Raw genomic sequence first — 17,170 nt, forward strand, 5'->3', positions numbered from 1 at the left:
AGCACATTTAATGTGGCATGATCACCTGTATTGCTTTAGGGTTCAGTACCATCGAGATGAAGTGTTCCCCTCCCTCTTTTGTCGAGTATCTTCCTATGCTTCCAAAATAGCAACCTGCCATTCAACCCAAAGTCCTAAACCCAACTCATATGGGCTAAAAGCCCTTGATCGGGCCACTGAGTGGCTTGGTGGACACAGGTCTTAGGACATTGGGTCCGGCTCCTAAGGCCCTTTTGGGCCTGGGAAAAAACCCCCTAACAATGTCCATAAATCTAAAAGAAAAATCTTGTACACCACACTCACATCCTACTTTCATCTCACAATGATGAGATGGCATTGCTCATCAATCTTTATATTTATTCTTTAAAAAAATAAAAGATCATCTTAGGGTGATAAAAGTATCATATTTTACATAGCGGGATAAGAGTGTTGTGGTATATATAACACCCCACTTAAAATCACTTTAAGACTTGGCCTTAGTAAACATGACCCTAACTAAGTAGAAGTGGTGTGATCCTTGAAAAAAATGAAAATTTTGGAGTTTGAGTTGGCAAAGAAGCTTACACCATTGATTTAGTTAGTGCTATTATTTTTTTGAAAAAGAAGATGCTAAGAGGTCAATGATAGAATGACAAGTGACATATTGGAGACTTGCCACCTTGGTAGGCTAAGTAACTTGATTAAAATAATAGATGGATTTGAAGAAGGCCCAATGGTTGGTTAAATAGGGGCCCTAGCTCATTAAGATGAGAGGGGTAAAGATGGACTTAAGACTATGGGTCAACTTGATAGACACAAGGCTATTGGGTCCAACTTAATAAAATCCAAGACTAAAGGCCCACCTTAGAAAGACCCAAGACTAAGATCCAATTTAGTTATTGAGGCCAAGGAAAGGTCCACTTCAAGGCCCACACAAAAGGATTGAATATTTGGCCCAACGAGAATTCAACACTTGGAGCAAAAGTTTAGTATTCCTATCACTATTTCAAATTGAACCCACGTATACCATACCATTAGTTTCATTTCTTCCAAAACCCATCCCACACGCCCCTAGGGTTTTATTCTCAGCCATGGTAAGATCTCTAACTTGAGTTTAGGTTATTATTTCAAAAACTCTCATCATTTCCATGAATAGTAACTTAAACATCATGACTTGCATAGTTTTCTTCATGATTTTTTTATTTGCAATTCTTGTCTTTTCCACTTGTTTTGCATCACTCTTAGGCAACCCTAGAATAGTAGGACAAATCTAGTCCATGTCACTTGAGGAAAAGGCATGTCAAATGCCAAATGAACCCTCCAATCGACACACGTAATGCAAACCATGCACCCTTAAACAAGCCACTGAAGCCATGGCTTTTCAACAAGTTTTCAAAGGGAATTTTTTGTAAATCATTAAAGCACCCTCATCATATTCCCAAAACCTAGAAAATTCAAACCTAAAATAAGGCCAAGAAAAGTTCCAAAAAAATAAAGCCAAAAGTTCAACTATTCACCTAGCTAGGAAATGAGAACTTGCCCAAGCCAACTGCACATGTTCTTTCAAATATTTCTGCACCAAAACCAGCCACCACCTCTGCCATTTAGCCCCAAGGAAGTGCCCCAAAATACTCAATTGCATGCTTGGCCAATCACCTCCCATGGATAGCAAAACTAATGGATGAATCGGTGCTACACAAGGTGCTTACTCGACTGAAACCTAGGCACAATCAACCTTCCTTCATTTTCTGCTCAAACTAAGCCACTTGGCAACCTTTCATACCTTATCTCAAAAGTGGTTACTATGCCAACAAAAGGATAAAAAGGATGGGATAATGGGGGATAAAAAACTAGATAGCTTTGGTGAAGTCAAAATCGTTGGCTTTCAACTTGGTTTCTCATGTGATTTCTTTTCTAACTTCTAAAATCATTCAACCCCCTACACCTATGGCCTTCACCTTGCTCTTTTCCATTAGTTAATCAAGTGGTTTATCCAAATATTCAAACTGTGCAAAAGATGACAAACCTGAAATGACATCAAAACCTCCACCGCCCACATGCACCAATCGCCTCCCACACCCTTCAGCCAATCCATGCACTCCCTCACCCTTCACCCCTTCCATTGAGTCCTATCAATACCCCCATTCATCCCTCACTTCCTCACACACCTTCTTCAAGCTTCTCCTTAAGTGTTATTGAGAGAAAAATTACTCTTAGTGCAAGAATAGAGTGAAACTATGAGTTTGGGTGAGTGCCTTGGAGGGAAGTTATCTTGAGTAACTCAAAGGCTAAGGTTTGGTGAATAATCCTACCCAATCTTTTTGTTGGGTGTTAGATTAACATGTTACGTTTTAAATTATGGCATGAGAAGGAGGATTTGGTTGAGTTATATGAAGTTGAACTTGGGGTTTGCACATACAGATTAGATTTGGAGTCTTGCATGAATAAATTGTTTTGGTATGAAATTTTAGCCATGACATTTCTTGATATGTTATCCTAAGCTTAGCTAACATCTTTATTTATCGATTGGAGGCTTGTAATTGAATAAAACAGCATGTCATGATAGGATTATAGGTCAATATCTTGGGTTGATCATCAAGCACATTCGGTTTCCACTTGCATGAAGGTTATCTTGTAATATTATGTTTAGTTTTCCCAAAGTTTTTGTTGTTAACCTTTAAAAACCTATTATCATCATTTTAGGAGTTGAAATGCATGATTTATTTTGGATTTAAGAGTTCACATGTCAAAGAGAAGCTAGAAACATCATACTTACACCTAATTTGAAAGTTTTGTAATTTTTGGTATTAATCAATGCATGAATGTTGATAGCAACTTATGTGACCTGAATCTAAGTTATTAACTTGTCCTTAGGGCCAAATTTTTGTTTACCACAAGATGAAATTCAGTCACACTTGCATCCATATAAGTTATAGACTTCAAATCACAAATGGTCAAAATGCATGCCACGGGATGGATGGAGTTAGCATAGTAGCTAGGTGATTTTTGCAATTCTAAGATTGTATATGGATTTAGAATATAGAAAATATGAAGTTTGTGTAACTTGGTGAAATTTGGAGTCAAAATGTAAATAGTAAAAGTTTAGGGCTTAAGTGGCAATTTTGAAAAATATAGAGACAGTTTTGTAAATATTTTTTTGAACCCTCTTGAAGCTGAAAATCTCCCTTAGTTATTTGATTCCTAAATTAGAAATATTTATAATTTCAGCCGCATCATTTCCTAATAATCTAATAAGTTTGTAAGTTAGTTTCTAACTTATTCTTGAATAATTTATAAATAATTCTTATGTAAATATCACATTTATATTATAAATGTCATTTTGAGCATATAATATCATATAATACATTATTTAGTATTTAATTACTTGCTTACATGACGTGTGAGGTCTTCACCATTTTAGCATGTTACATAAATATGTTATTTTTAAGTGAAGCATACTACATAAGCACATGTCAAGAAATATATTTTGAGTATAATATTAAAATAAATTTTGTCACAACTCCAAATTTTAGGATTATGAATTATCCTAATAGAACTACTATGTAAACCATTGTTTTAAAATTCGTACCGTACCGGCCGGTACGGCCGGTATATTCCGTACCGGCCACCGGACCGGTACAGAAATTTTGTAATTTCGTACCGGTTCAAATACCGGCCGAGATTTCGGCCTGTACCGGCCTATGTACCGGCCCGTACCGGCCGGTATTTCGGTTTCGTTTTTTTTTTTTTTTTTTTTTCATTTTTTCAAACTACAAATTTATTTTTTTACCCCCAATTTAGACTAAACTATTTATAATTTATATAGATATATGTATTTATGTATAATTTATTTATATATAAATTATTCTTTTGAAATATAATTAATATATATATATTTATATATATAATTTATTTATATATCGACTATCCCGAAACGGTACACGAAACGGTACCGGTACCGAAATATTTCGTTCCAGTGCCTTGACCGGTACGGCATCCGGTACGGTATTCAAAACATTGATGTAAACCCCAGGCCCAAATGAAACTCAGCTCCTCAAGACACCAAAAACGGCGTCGTTCGGCAATTTGGTTTCTTCTTCCCCGATATATCAGCCCCGTCAGTTTCTTTTTCCCCCACGTCTCTGTAGTTCCTTTTCTTTTCCTCACATCCAAGTCTCTCTCAACATACCACACTCAGACCTCGCCTTTTTAAAATTTGTCGTGCGATTCGTGTACTGCAGTTCGTGGGTCTTCCCAAATCTCTGTGTCGCCGTCAACGTCTTGCCAGACTCTTGTGGACAACGATAACTCTCTCCCTCTTACGCTATGTTCTCACTCTCACAACACCCACACATGTCGATCCTAATGCACAAATCCTTCTATCAGAGAGCTTCTTCCCGTTGTGCAACACCACCTACGGTCAATATCATCGCCGATTCTCCCCTTCGCGCATAGAACTCAACAGCAGTCACCACCTCACACGGCTACATCGGTAACCGCCGCTCCCTCTGCCTAGCTCTTTTTATCTTTCTTTTAATTGTTCCCTCTATTTTATTTTCCTTTTTATTTCCTCTCAGTCACGGACCCCTCTGTTTCTTTAGGATTTAGATAAAAATTGAATTGGTCCGTGACGAAATTAAACCACCGGAGATAACCTTTGCAAGGTGATTATTTGTTTTCCACAGTCTGGTCTCAGGCGACTCCCTTTAAAGTTTTGTTTTGAGTTCTTTGATCCTCAGTTGTTTTTGGTCTCTCATTCATTCCCACATGCTTTAAATTCTAGATTCATTGCCTCGATTAGTACTGATATGTATTGCACAACCCTGTTCGAAGTGCTGCAAGGTAATGCCTTGCCTAATGTTAGCCACGGTCATTCTTTAACCAGTGATTTAATTAAATTATCACTGCCTTATATCACAGGACATTTCCAACGCCATACAGTGTTCCGCTCTCTAAATTCCACGGGGTCATTGCACGTGATTAGGTACGATATCCGGAATATTAGGTGCATTTTAGTTTTGACATATTTGTGTGACATGAATAGTTTGAAATTGCTAGAATTTTAAGCGAGTCAGTTTTGAAGGGTAGAATCTATAAATGGTATTATATCTTATTGGGTGCTGTTTAATATTTTAAAAGTTTTGAATTTGTGAGGAGTTGTGAACGGAGGAAACTTGATGTGTATTGCTGCTTTGGTTGAGTTGTTGGCTGTCGGAGTTTGAGTGAAGGACTGTTTTGGGTCAATATGGGATTGGTTGGGTTGAATATATGGGTGATTGGGTTGATGTTGTGGTTTCCAAGGTGGGGCATGTGGCTGTCTGGATTGTTGTGCTTGGCTGGAGGAGCTGTTATGCGCACTGTATAGACTGGTGTGAGTGGCTGGTTGAGCTGTGTTAGTTGCTGGAAAAAAGGGTTGTGTTGCTTGCCACAAGGGTGATAAATTAATTACTAATTATGGGCGTCCATTAATCTATCGTTATAGTTGAGTAGTTTCTTTACTTTGGAAAGGTTTGGTGTTTGTGTAGGTTATTAATATGTCGAGTTTTTTACATACAAACGAATTTGTGTACCAATCTGTGTATCAATTCCGATGCCTTCATATTCAAAATTCAAATTGGCACTATTTTTAATAAAGTCTATTTTTTAATCAATCACATTGGATGTGTGCACATATTAGTGTGCAAAATCGCTTACAACTAGATTTTTCTAATATGTCAGTGCACATTCTCTGGTATAGGTATTGGAATTGCTAGAGCTTAGACTCAAGAGCTAGACAATACACTACAGGAGTTAGGTAAACGGGGTTCTTATGCTAGACTTTGCATAAAATGTATAGACTAAAGTTGAATTTATGAAAAATTATGCATGTTTTGTTATGAAATGAGAACTTGTGGGTGTTAACTACCATGATATTAGAAATATAAGGGGAATTGCATTTCTTACCATTTGTCACCATCAATTTTTCAACATACATCCTAAATTATAAAAATTAGTTCTAGTGCGGACCCTGTATTACCAACGGATTTCAACAAAAATTTCATAAAAATTAGATTTTTTTTTTCCATGTAAATCCACTTCTTTTTTTTTTTTTCCCAAGTATTGCATAGGACTTGCAAATCTACACAAATTATTTTCTAAACTGGCAAATAAGTTTCAATGTGCATCATCCACTAGAGCTTTATTGATATATTTGCTGCGCATTAAAACCTAGTAGTATAGTTTACATTGCACGTTGAAGAAGATGCGGTAGTTCATGTTACAAAATATAACTTCCCCAAAGAAAAAACCACTGATAATTTCAAAAAACCATACACATGCTTATAGCAACCGTTTATGTCAAATTTTTATTCGTACATATTGACATATTGTACAAGGGACGTTGCTGATCTTCAGCTTGCATGCCATCATGATCTGATTGCCACTAATTAAACAGCTTGACCGGCACAAGATGAAGTGCTGTTTTTTTATGGTTGGTAAGGCTAAGGCCAACAGACTCTTCCATGTTAATATCTTCCTCCTCCATCCCATACGGTAATTTCCAATCGAAACAATATATAAGATTTGCAAGTGCAAGCTCAACTGTTACTGTTGCCATATATATCGCAGGACAACCTCGCCGACCAGCTCCAAACGGCAAAAACTCAAAATGTTGCCCTTTATAGTCGATGGAGCTATCAATGAACCTTTCTGGGATGAATTCTTCAGGTTTCTTCCAGTATTCAGGATCTCGTCCGATTGCCCAAGCATTAACTTGCAGTAGTGTTTTCGGGTAAATGTCATAACCGTTGAGGTTGAAGCGTGACATGGTTTCTCTTGGGAGAAGCAGAGGGGCTGGAGGGTGCAATCTCAAAGTTTCTTTCACTATCATCTTGAGGTAAGGAAGCTGATCGGTATCACTTTCAGTGACTTTTCCTTTGTTTCCAACCAAATTTCTGACTTCATCTTGTGCTCTCTTCATCACTCTTGGGTTCTTTGCAAGCTCTGTCATTGCCCATATTATGGTAATTGCACCAGGTTCGACTCCGGCTAGGAATAAATCCTGATGTAAAAATATCACATTTTGGCAGAAGAAACGTTAGTTTCATAATGATAAGCACAAGAAGATTATATTTTTAACGCAGGAAAATGATCTTAATAGCCTTGGGAGAAAAGATTGGCAGCTTACCAAGAGGATTGCCTTGACGTTTTCCTTGGAGAAATGAGCAGCACTAGGATCAATTTGCTCCCTTTCTATTCTCAGCAGCACATCGATAATGTCTTCGTGCTCTTGTTTTGCCATCTCGGGGCGCATGAGATGAAGATCAATCACCTGTTGGAAAAAATGATCCAACTCACGGAAAATCCTTTCAAGCCTTCGAAGTCTACCAGAGAGCCTATCCAGAATCCATCCCACGTATGGAAAACATTCAGAGGCACTGAAGCTTCCCAATAAGGATTCAGCCTCATGAACCACTTCTTGAAACCTTTCGTTATCTAAATCACTCCCACGGAAACTCTTACCAAAAGCAGCCCTACAAGTTATATTTGCATTGAGAGCAAACAACTTCTCAGAAAGATCAATGAGGGTTGCAGAAGACGAAGAGTGAGATATTCCGTTGATAAGCATGGCGACTTCTTCTTCCCTAATGAACCGGTATGCTTGCACCCTCTTCATGCTAAAAACCTCAAGAACGCATATTTTTTTCATCTCTCTCCAATATTGGCCATAGGGTGCGAAAGCCATGTCTCGATAGTTGTGTGTAAGTCTTCTAGAGTTGTCCGAGGAAGGTCTATTGCAACAGTCAAGATCATGGACTTTTAAGGCCTCTCTTGCAACCTCAGCAGAAGATAGAATAACACTTGGGATACCTCCGAGTTGAAGGAGTATCACGGGGCCATATTTTTTTGAGAGTCGCCACAGAGATTGGTGAGGCAATTCACCAAGTTGGTGCAAGTTACCTATAACGGGAAGCTTTGGTGGGCTTGGTGGAGGCTGCATGCTTTGCCTTCGACTTCGAGCATCCATCTTCTTTTTCATGAACAGCAGTAGGGGCAGAAATAACAGAAGAACAATCCACATAGGTATGGCATAAAGATCAGCCATTAATGAATTAAGTTTGATCTTCTATGTGCACCCAGCTAACTTCCTGATCTAGAACCCTGTACGTTCTTCACATTTAAATAATAGTCAGTCACTTAATTGCAGACTGGGCAACAATCATTTCCTTGTCTCCATCGGGCTGCAGGGTGATAATACGTAATGAGTCCTGCTACATCTCGATCGGCTCTCGGCCAAAAATACTGTCAATTTGTAAACTTTCATGTGTGCACGGCTCCAGTTGGTATATATATTACTCCAATTCCTCAATCAATTTTATTTATCGTTTTGTTGAAGTCTGCGTTGCATTCAATTTAAAATATTTAATTAAAAACTATATATACAATTATTTTTAAAAAAAATTTAAACACTTTAAATTCGTTTTATGCCATCTACAGTGAAAAATCAACATAAAAGCAAGAAGCCCTCTTTGTGAACCTTTTTCGCAAAATTAAAAAGAAACACAAGACACTGGAGTTATGAGAATTAAAACAATCCATTTATACTTTTCTTAACTATATCAATATTGTTCATTTAAAGAGTTTAATTTTAAGAAATTAACAATTTAATTACCTATAAATTTTATTCAGAAATCTCAACTTAATGGCATATATTATTTCAGTTTTTTTTTTTTTTTTAAATACAATGACATGGTGAATGAAAAATAAACTCTCCAGCCAGCTCCATCATAATCGCAGGTAATTAGGCACGGTCGAGAGACTTCATCAAGAGAGAGAGAGAGAGAGAGAGAGAGAGTATAGATATTAAGATGATTTCAGATTATTTATGTTGATATGTTAATTATAATATTTTATGGATCTCATCGAGATATATTTACATGTAAATAGGTTAAAATATGAGCTAGTTTGGTTGTTGGAATGCAATGAATTAATTCAGTTCAGTCTAATTTTAAACTGAGTCTAATATCCAAACACACAATTCTCAAATTTCTAAACTCATCTCAACTCAAAACTTCCTTATATGTGGGACTCACAACTTTTTTTCAACTTCTCATATATAGTATTAAACTATATCTTAGCATTCAAATGCATATAAATTCATCTTAGATTGGTCCATAGAACTCACATCACCATTTCAACTCATTACTATTCATAAATAATTGAGATTTCTCAACTCAACTCAACATTCAAACGCAACCGAAATGTATGTAGTAGGTTGAGATGAGTTAATTTTTTTATGAAAAGTTAAAAGATAATTAGTCTCATTAATAAATAGTTTGAGATGGATTGAAATGAATTTGTATTCTAAATATAGCCAATTCATATATATATATATATATATAAATAATAGTGAAATGATTTAAATTAAGATATTAATTTTATTGGGCTTAGAAAATGAGAGATAAAAAGTTGAATAAAAATATTATAAAGTTAAAAATTTATTTAAATATTATTTTTATTTTAAAATTTGAAAAAATAATATTATTATTTTTTTTTTGTTTTATTTAAGAGTTTGGAAAAATTATAATAATTAAATAAAAAAATTAAAAGTTCGAAATTAAAAAATATTTTATTTTGAAGTAACCTTTAAATGATAGAGAAATATAGTTGGAAACAGATATTTGCCAAAGATCCTTATTTACGTCGAGATTCAACGTGAAATACACGCAAAAACAGATGAAGGGGATGGAAACCGAATAGTGGATAGAACACGCTTCTTCCTCCACAAGTTTCTCCATGGAGTTTACGTCAAATTCACGCAACCTGCGTCCGATATTTGTTCTTACAACTTTAGTAGTTTGAGCATGCCGTTTTGGCCATTCTGATCTTCCAAAATTAAAAGGCCGGTGGGGTAAGAAACTACTACATGGACAGGTAGAGCGAGCCAAACTCGGAGTTTTGAAGACGTTTACATCCCCCCGTCATGGTATAATTTAATTTAAAAATAAATTTTTAAATTTAAATTTTATTAAAAAAAATTGTATTTATTATCTCTTATAATATGCATTAATATGTAATTTATTATTTTTATTATTTTATTTAAACACACGTAAATTGATGTTTAAATATTTCTATTTAAATTAAACAATAAAATTACATGTTAATCTATAATATGGAGATGACAAGTTGTCAAATCATCTTAGAATACGACTCAATTTTTTTTCCCCTCCCCCACGTTCTCCCTCAAGCCTTTGGCCCCTGAAAGAAGAGTGAAATCACTTAAACAAAACAAATGCATTTCGCCTTCAGAATGCATGTCGAAGACGCATCAAAATAATAAATTTCTGTTGAATTTCAGAAAGAAAAAAAAAAAAAAATCATCATTTATAATACACCTTTAGCTAAGCAACACTATACTACGCGGCTAGTGTTTAGGATATTGCCTAAACTCATTTTTACCAAGCCTTTCACCTTAATTTTCCAACAGTTACAAGCTCTATCAATGAAACACAAACCATACATATAGAACATGATGTTGCAAGCTTTGTAACTAGATCTACCCTCCTAGAAATTTCCACAAGCAATATTACTGCAAAACAACTTCAAACTTCATTTATCAGCATGATGCCCCAGACGTATCAGAGGAAGCACTAGACACGGTTTGACAATTTCTCATTGAAAAATAACAACGAATACTTTTTCCCCATAGAGATAAAGCATATAGGCCTTGACTATTCCCCTTGTGCTTGTTGTAAATGATGTGAGATATTGGAGAGGGAGAGGAGTCCAAGTTGTATAGTTTTCAAACAACTTGTGCTATGGTGAGAGAGAGAGAAGAATGACTGGGACGTTAGGCTTCAAAAGGGATGGAAAATGTTTCACTTTGAGAAGTGGGAGTGAAGCTACTTCGGATGTCTGCTTCTGAAACTGTTTAGAAGAGTAACGAAGGAGAGGATGAGAGATCCCTTTCTCGGCGCGTAGGAGGAGATGAGAGAGTCAGAGATCCCTTTCTCTGCATGTAGGAGAAGATGAAAGAGAGCCAGAGATCCCTTTGTTTGCGTGTAGGAGAAGGCAAAGGAGTTGAGGGAAAGGGGTGTTCGGGCAATGGAGTTGAATGAAAACTGCGACGTCTTGGCCAGACCGAATTCGCCACATCAGGTGTGTCAATTGTTTTACATTTTGAGTAAGAGTTTCTGAAGTCTAACGTCACAGTCATTCTTCTCTCTCTCTCTCCATAGCACAAATTGTTTGAAAACTATACAACTTGGGCTCCTACTCCTCTCCAACATCTCATCTCATTTACAACAAGCACAATGAGAATAGTCAAGGCCTATATGTGTTATCTCCATGGGGAAAAAGTATTCGTTGTCATTTCTCAATGGGAAATTGCCAAACTATGTCTAGTGCTTCCTCTGATAAGTCTAGTGCGTCATGCTAGTAAATGAAGTTTGAAGTTGTTTTGCAGTATTATTATTTGTGGAAATGTTTGGGAGGGTAGATTCAATTACAAAGCTTGCAATATCATGTTCTATATATGTGGTTTGTGTTTCATTGATAGAGCTTGTAACTGTTGGAAAATTAAGGTGAAAGGCTTGGTAAAAATGAATTTAGGCAATATCCTAAACACAAACCGCGTAGTATAGTGTTGCTTAGCTAAAGGTGTATTATAAATGATGATGTTTTTTTTCCTTAAATTCAACAGAAATTTATTATTTTGATGCGTCTATGTTGCTTAGCTTAAGGTGTATTATAAATGATGATTTTTTTTCCCTGAAATTCAATAAAAATTTAGATTCGGTTTGGCCACTAAGATTTCTTGTTTTAAATACAAAATTTTTATCTTGTCATTATAATTTTTTCAGATCTTCATATAAAATATAATGAACAATTTAACTTTTTCAAATCTCTAAATAATAATAATATTTTAGAATTTAAAATATTTTAATATCTCAAATTTTAAAATAATATTAATAATAATATTTTAATATTTCATATTAAAATTCAAAATTCTCAACTTAGAATTATTTTGATGCGTCTTTGACATGCACGATGTAGCCGAATTGCATCTATTTTGTTTCGGTGACTTCACTTGTCTTTCAGTCGAAAGGCGGAAAAAATTTGAATCGTATTTTGGGATGATTAGGCTTTTTTTTTTTTTTGAGGGGGGAGGGGCGGGGGTTGGGGAGTAGGGTAAAACGCGCGTTTTGAAATGAAAATTAGAAACAAATCCACATAACCGGTGTTTGGTGTTGGAGAGAAGAGGGGCTTTAAGAGTAGAATTATTCAAAAAAAAAAAAATAGATAAGAGGCGCCTTGGGTCCACGAAACCAAATCACATCGTGCTGATCATGGCGTTGCTGCTGTGGGTCTAGAAAATTAATTTAATTTCAATTATTTTTAAATATTTTAATAAAAATAAAAATAATAACACTTATTTCCACATTGTTAAAATAAATGTATTATTTCTAAAGATGAAAAAGAATACTAGAAAACTATAAAGATAATATTATTTTTTCTAACTATAAATTAGAAGTATTATTTCATAAAAGAGTTTTGCTATATATAAATACAGTTACGCACTAATCTGTGTAATAATATTGATTAATTTATACTTAAAATTTAAATTAACACTATTTTCAATAAAATTTACTTTTTAATCAATCACATCATATTGGTGCACAAATTAGTACACAATTATACTTATAATTATATTTTTCCTCTATAAAATAACTTACTAACTAGAAATCACATTGATGTTGTACAAATCAACCTAACGGAGAGCCACATATGCAGTAACAAGCTGTAATACAAATACTAAATAATCCTAAAACAATGATGAAGACATTGATAAGTCTAAACACTTGTCTCTCGTCATGAGAGCCATCCAATTTAACTCAGTTTAGTTTAGATTGAGAAATACTTTCAACTTATTTTATTTTATCATGAGAATTTTTATAAATTTTTATATAAAATATAATACATAATTCAATTTTTTTTAAAATTTTAAAATAATAATAATATTAAAAATAATATTTTATCCAACTTAAAAACTCTCATCTCAATTCATCTCATCTCAACTTACTATCCAAACCTAAACTACTAGTTTAATATATTAAGCTAATTTTACTATTATTTAGTGATTTTTCACATTTTTTTTTCCATAAAATCTATCTATTTATTTTAGATTTATCACATTTTATGCATAGAAAAATTAGACACGTGACTTGCATGTGCACATATCCCCACCCGGGATAAGTGTTCACCAATATTCTTTAGCTTCTTCTTTTTGCTAATTACAGTGTTAAGGGACACAGTTTTCATTGGAGTATCAAAACAAGAATTCTTCGTTGAAGAATAATTACAAACAAGCTAGTGTTGAACAAATGAGGTGCATTAGATGTGAAATGAGATGGAAAAGAAGTAGTCATTTACTGTAATTAGTCACATTCTTGCATCAAAATCACAGCTACAAGCATATGACAAAACTCAAAAAATGAGAACGAAACCGTCATTAATTCGTGCTTCCAAGCATTCAGAATCAATGACATACCAACACCCTGGGAATTGCTTGACAATTTACAAAAAGAAAGCTTAAAAAAAGGTTAACGAGAAGAAAGTAAACAGAAGTTAGATCAAAGAACCCCACTCTAGTCTATGAGTCTACTAGGCAGACGGCAGATGGCAGACAGCACAAAAATAAACACCAGCCTTTTAGGTTAATCAAATACTTGTAATTAAGACAAGTTAAAACTTAAAAGGGATATTTTTATTCATTTGAATATGAAAATGCATTCACACCCACCTCCATAAAAGCCTAAGGTACTACTTCCATAAAAGCCTAAGTTACTGTTTAGCCACACCAAATTATTATCTCAAATATAAAATTTTTATCTCATCATGATAATTTTTTTAAATTTTTATACAAAATATAATAAATAATTTAATTTTTTTTCTATTTTTTCAAATATCAAAATAATAATAATATTAAAATATAATATTTTAATATTTAATCTTAAAACTCAAAATTTTCATTTAAAAATTTTCATTGGCCAAGCAGACCTTAAGCCTAAAAGGAGGATGCGAGCATCAATCTAATACGAATATAACACACGAAATTAGTAAGTTCAGATTTGATATAAATGGTTTAAGTCAAAATAGGATGATACATTAAGATAATATTAAAAAAGGAATTAATAACGAATCAATCCGCTTAATTCAAAATTAACTTTTAATAATCTATTTAAATTTTATTTTAAAATTATAATTTTATTATTGTTAGATTGTAATATTGTTATTTCTTAATATGTTTATATTTTTATTATTGTAATTGTAATTTTAGACTTATACTCATTTTGTTATTATTATGTTTGTAATATTAGTTTTATTATAGGTTAAAATTTGAAAAATATTGACTTTTTATTAGTATACAGTTTTGTTTTTTGAAAATTTTATGTGCAATCACTTTTATATATTCACTTCATTGATGTGATTGGTTGAGCATTAAAAAAATTAATACAGTCAATCACGTCAATTATGTACAGAAAGAATACGTAAAAGTGACTATATATAATATTAATTTTTTTAAAGAGATATTGTGACTACTAATAAATATAAAATTTAACTTTTATGTAAAATTATGTTAATCAAATCCAAAAAGTTGTGCAGGTTAGTTCAATTCATTTACATAAAATAAATTTAAATAAATCATGTCATGTTGACATATTTCTAGTTAATTATTAAGCGGGTCAATACAGATTATACGATATAACCTACTATTTAAATAACCCGTATTAGAGTTAGAAAGTTTGACTCATTAAACTTAACTGATAGAGTTAGAGTTAATCCATATAATCGAATCTTGATAACTTATCCACAAACAAGATTGCCAACCCTATAATAGAGTAATCTCGCACCCTTTTTAGAAATTTTAAAGATTATTTTTATCTATATCTTAATTTAAGATTTCGGTTTTTGTTTAAATTGGATTTATTTCTTTGGAACCAGGAGTTTTTGGTGTCAAGTCAATGGGCAATAATATATAACACGATGGGTGAATTTAATACAAATAAAATATAAAATCAGAGTGTTTATATTTGATATAAATAGATTCGGTTAGTAATAGATTAATCCATTTAACTTGAAATCAACACGCAAGAATTAGTTTAAATCTTATTTCTAAATTACAAATTTATTACTATTTAATTGTAGTATTAGTATTATTCAATATGCTTATATTTTTATTATTGAAATATAATTCTGGACATGTGCTTATATTTGTTATTATTAGATTTATTATATTGGTTTTATTATAGGTTAAAATTTGAAAAAATATTAATTTTTTTTTGTTTTGTTAGTAAGCAGTCTTTTTTGGATATCATGACTACTAATAAATATAGATTTTAAATTTTATGTAAAATTATATAAATCAAGTCAAATAGGTTATGCAGGTTAGTTCAATACATTTATATAAAATTGTTTAAAATGAGTCGTATTGTGTTGATTTATTTTTAATGAATTACTAAATGAGTAAAAACGAATGATACGATACGACCCGTTAATAAAATCAATATTACAAATCCATTAATATAACGAATAGCATTAAGATTTTAGTCTAGATTTAGAGCGATCGGGCTACTATTGAGGCATTTAAAATACATCAATAAATTTTGACATATTACATATTCCATATTAAGCCAAATGAGTTACATTACACTAGATTATTGATTTGCATAACCACTTGTAAGCCCCAACCCCTCATGTTCGAAAAGTTCCGAAGCACCTCTTCTCTTGCCACCGTTGCCCATCTTCGTCTCCCACCATTTGTCTCTTCAAGCTACACTTGCTCCTATTTTTTATCTCTTCATTTGTTTGGAGCGATAATTGTAAAGGGTGAAAACACTTCATTTCCATAAAAACTCTTACACTCAAATAGAGGAGGCAAAATAACTAATTGTAGAAGGTCCTTTCTCAAAACAAGCAAAGCTTAAAATCATAATTATCACGCAAACTTTTTCTAACCACAATCTTAAAATGTTATTCAACTGACTAAAATAATATCCAATGGTTAAAAAATGAGAAATTTGATACCCAAAACTACAAGTGTACAGTATCGTAATTTTATAATAAGGCGATGAGAATAGTGTCATTTTCAAAAATTGGTATCTTACTTTTAAATAAGTATCGAAATTATACTAATTTTGGCTTTATTTAGATAGAAAAATCACAAAAATTTTTATAAGTGCAATTTGAAATTAAATCAATTGAAAGAAAATATTTAAAAGAAAAGAAAACTGTTGTTTGATGATCAAATCAATAAGAAAAAGATTCACCTAATCCCTTATTATGTTTTTCTCATCTAACTAATTGAAATTAATTATTTCTTTTGTTAGCAAATTCTCAAAAATTATTCCAAAAACCTCTTTCGATAGTCAGTTAGATTTATTATTGATATCATTTTACACAAGAGTATACAAATTAATGAATCAAAATAGCATTAAGACAAGCTATTTTAAAACTACATAAATTCATATAGGTATTTCGATTTCTATACTTATTTATGCTGAAATATCTAAAATTTATCCTATAATTATCTATTTCGAAAGTAAATTATAAAATCAAAATAATCTAATTAATGATTAGTCAATTAGAAAAAATGAGCTCAGAATAAATCACATAAATATAAAAGAAAATTATTTTAAATTAGCATAGAAGAGCAAGCATAATTTGAGATTAAATTATATTATTTTTTTATAATAAGAAAATTTTATCATATTAAAAATTAAATTCAACATCAATAAATTTATCAAAATTTCTCTAATAGAAGAAAATCTACGGTGCAAAAAAATACTTGTCACAATCTGCCAGCCACCTCCTCAAAACGGAAAGAAAATAAAATCTATGTTCGGTCCGTGCATGCAAGAGCCAAGCATGAGTTAAAGAGTTTTGTTATATACAAGTAAAATCGTGTACTAATCTGCATATCAATATTGATTTTTTCTTACTTAAAATTTTAATTAGTACTATTTTTAATAAAATCTACTTTTTAACTAATTATAATAAATTAATATATATATTAATATATAATTATACTTACAACTAAATTTTTCTTAAACTAAGAATCTCTTTAGCCGTTCGTTCCATCTAAAACAATTCTTTAAATAATTTATATTTTTTTATATAATACAAAAGTCTTTCAGAGTTAACTTGACACAAC

The 17,170-nt window shown here is 32.5% G+C and overlaps 1 long non-coding RNA gene across 4 annotated transcripts; it reads left to right on the forward strand.

Moving 5' to 3' along the window:
• Positions 1-4,086: 4,086 nt before the first annotated feature.
• Positions 4,087-8,326, forward strand: LOC122309895. 4 transcript variants are annotated; one of them, XR_006242551.1, is made up of 7 exons: positions 4,087-4,471; positions 4,581-4,643; positions 4,763-4,821; positions 4,900-4,963; positions 5,717-5,773; positions 6,354-6,993; positions 7,101-8,326. It is a non-coding gene; the product is annotated as an uncharacterized LOC122309895 (long non-coding RNA). The 4 variants fall into 4 exon arrangements; XR_006242548.1 differs by lacking the exons at positions 4,581-4,643; positions 4,763-4,821 and having other exon boundaries at positions 4,091-4,471; XR_006242549.1 differs by lacking the exons at positions 4,581-4,643; positions 4,763-4,821 and having other exon boundaries at positions 4,091-4,471; positions 6,354-6,853.
• Positions 8,327-17,170: the final 8,844 nt, after the last annotated feature.

The sequence above is a fragment of the Carya illinoinensis genome, chromosome 5 (genome assembly GCF_018687715.1).
Source record: "Carya illinoinensis cultivar Pawnee chromosome 5, C.illinoinensisPawnee_v1, whole genome shotgun sequence".
NCBI classification, from domain to species: domain Eukaryota; kingdom Viridiplantae; phylum Streptophyta; class Magnoliopsida; order Fagales; family Juglandaceae; genus Carya; species Carya illinoinensis.